Genomic DNA, 3,261 nt, shown 5'->3' on the forward strand with positions numbered 1-3,261 from the left:
CCGCTCTGCCCGCTCGGCCCCGCCCATCCTGCGTGACGTCACCGCCGAAGATCGTGTGTTGAGAAGATGACTCACAAACAGATTTCATAGAATTCAGCTCTCTCAACAACACATTCAAAGGCTTTTAGCCAGTGGTGGAAAGTAACTAAGTACTTTTACTCAAGTACTGTACTTAAGTACAATTTTGAGGTACTTGTACTTTACTTGAGTATTTCCATTTTATGTCACTTTATACTTCTACTCCACTACATTTGAGGCAAATATTGTACTTTTGACTCCACTACATTTAGCTGACAGCTTTAGTTACTTTTCACTCGAGGTTTAACATAAAAAACACAATAAATTTAGGTGATTAGACACTTTTTTAAATAAACCTCATAACAGAATATTAAATAGTCAATATGAGCCCTACCTTGAGAAAATTAAAACGCTGTATACATAAATGCATCAATAATAATAATAATATAATATGATATTTGGAATATATAAAACAATCTAAGTGGCTCCATTCTGCATAACAAGTACTTTTACTTTTGATACTTTAAGTACATTTTGATGCTGATACTTTTGTACTTTCACTTAAGTACATTTTGAATGCAGGACTTTTACTTGTAGTGGAGTAATTTCACAGTGTGGTATTAGTTCTTTTACTTAAGTAAGAGATCTGAATACTTTTTCCACCACTGCTTTTAGCCTTGATAGATAGATAGATAGATAGATAGATAGATAGATAGATAGATAGATAGATAGATAGATAGATAGATAGATAGATAGATAGATAGATAGATAGATAGATAGATAGATAGATAGATAGATAGATAGATAGATAGATAGATAGATAGATTACAGCGTAGCAGCAGCATTACACACAGAGACAGTGACAACACAATTGAATAAAACGAACAACCTAGGCATACTTCAAGCAATAAAATATAAAAATACAATAAAATACAATAAAACATAAAGTGTCTAAAGAAAAAGTGTCTAAAGAAGGAGTATGTATGTAGGAGTAGAATAGAATTCCAGTGCAGAATAAATATGAATATACAGTATAAAAATGTTGGTGCTATGAAACAAATAAGGTGCAATGAACAGTGTGCATAAAAAACACATAAAGTGCATAGACAGTATGTAATGAACCAGATTATTATTTGTTATTGTACAGTGTGATGGCATGTGGCAGGAAAGATTTTTTGTATCTGTCCCTATGACAGCGGAGCTGGAGCAGCCTGTGAGAGAAGGTGCTCCGCTGTCTTTCTACTGTGTGATGGAGAGGGTGCTGATCATTGTCCATGATGGCCAGCAGTTTGTTTAGTGTTCTCCTCTCCACCACAGTCCCAAAAGTCTCCAGCCTGAGACCAAGTACAGAGCCAGCCTTCTTGATAATTTTATCAAGTCTGTTGGTGTCGCTGGCTCTGATGCTGCTGCCCCAAAGAAAATGGCGCTGGCAACAACAGACTGGTAAAAGATCTCCAACATCTTGCTGCACACATTGAAGGATCTCAGCTTCCTCAGGAAATAGAGTCTGCTCAGCCCCTTCTTGTACACAGCCTCTGTGTTAGATTTCCAGTCCAGTCTGTTGCCGATCACCACTCTGAGGTATTTGTAGTCCTTGTTAAAATAATTGATTATTTTCTATATTGGTAAATTATTTTATGCTTTATTTCTGCTTCTCTGTCTCTGTTCTCTGTGAGTGACGCAGGTCACTATCAAAGGTCAAACCTTGACTGTAGTAAATATCTCTATGCATTTATATTAAGTCAGATAATATGATTTGATACATTGATTGTGTTTGTGTGTTAATATTGATGTAGAAAACTATGAGTACTTTAATTACATATATTCCATTTGCTTAAACTGATTAAGATTCTATAAATCACAAAGAATGACATCCAGATATATTGATACACAGTTTTTGCTGTGTGTGTATGTGCATTTGTGAGTGTGTGTGTGTGTGTATGTGTGTCTGGAGAGGGGAGACCACAGAAGGCCGAATGAAAATCCCGTGGGAGAATCTCTGTAAGTCATAACAAGGAAAAATGTTTGTGCTAACAAGTTTGTTAGCAGGCCACAAGGCTTTGTTATGGGTAGCAGGGATTGTTTTGCCCAGGTGGCCTGATGTGTGACGGTATGAAAGAAGACTGGCGAATGAGCGGATCAAGAAGGCGGGACTTCCTGGAAGAAATCGACCAGCATGTTTTGTAAACAAATGTTAGTATTTTAATGGTTCCAGGGAGGGAGTCGTGGTTCAGACTTCACAAACTGAAACACGTCTGTTTGTATTCAGGGACATGAGTTAATTTTGAACCCGGAGATCTCTGTAAAGTGCACATTTTTTGACGTATTGTAATAAAACTTTTGTTAAACTGAGAAACTTGGACGTTCTCCAGCTCTTCATTTCCCCATCAAAGAATGCGCAGAAAAATGGTGAGGTTTTTTCTGTTGGTGACAGATTTTTTCTGTCGGTGACAGATTATCAATTTTCAAGGTTTCCTCATGCAATTTTTCTAACATCCTCCACCTCCTCCACCACCTCCCCCCTGATCAGAAGTGGCTGTGGAAGCATCTTCTTCCTCCTGAAGTCAACCACCATCTCTCTGGTCTTGTTGACGTTCAGCTTCAGGTGATTCTGTTCGGACCACTCTACAAATCTGTCCACCAGTGTCCTGTACTCACCCTCCTCTCCCTCTCTTATACACCCGACAACAGCTGAGTCGTCAGAAAACTTCTGCAAGTCTGATCCTGAAACCGCTTTATTTGGCATTTCTAACACTTTGGACAACATGGGTCGAAATGCTACTACAGTGGTGGCTTATGGTATGGTCATAGCGAAAAGATGCATTTTGAAAATGTGGAAATCTGACTCACCACCTAAATTCGAAGCCTGGTTAAGGGAGTTGGTAGGAATCCTCCACATTGAAAAACTGAGGTACGAGATATCCGGCAACTTACATAAATTTTATGGTGTATGGAGACCTATCCTGGAGCACTTGAAACTGTAGTTAACCCCCCTAAAGTGTACCTAGTCTGACGTATTTGATTCACTCAAGTGGACACTCACTTTTGACATTATACTGTGCCTCTTTGTTTGTAATTTGTTTTGGTATGTTATGGTATTTGTCAAGTTTTGTTATTTTATTTTTTTTGTCTCATTTATTTATTCACCTATATTTCTATTTTATTTATTATTATTACTATTATTATTATCGTATGTCCTTGAAATGTACCTATTGTGACATTTGATACACTTAAGTGGACATT

This window comes from Centropristis striata, chromosome 6 (genome assembly GCF_030273125.1).
Source record: "Centropristis striata isolate RG_2023a ecotype Rhode Island chromosome 6, C.striata_1.0, whole genome shotgun sequence".
NCBI lineage: Eukaryota > Metazoa > Chordata > Actinopteri > Perciformes > Serranidae > Centropristis > Centropristis striata.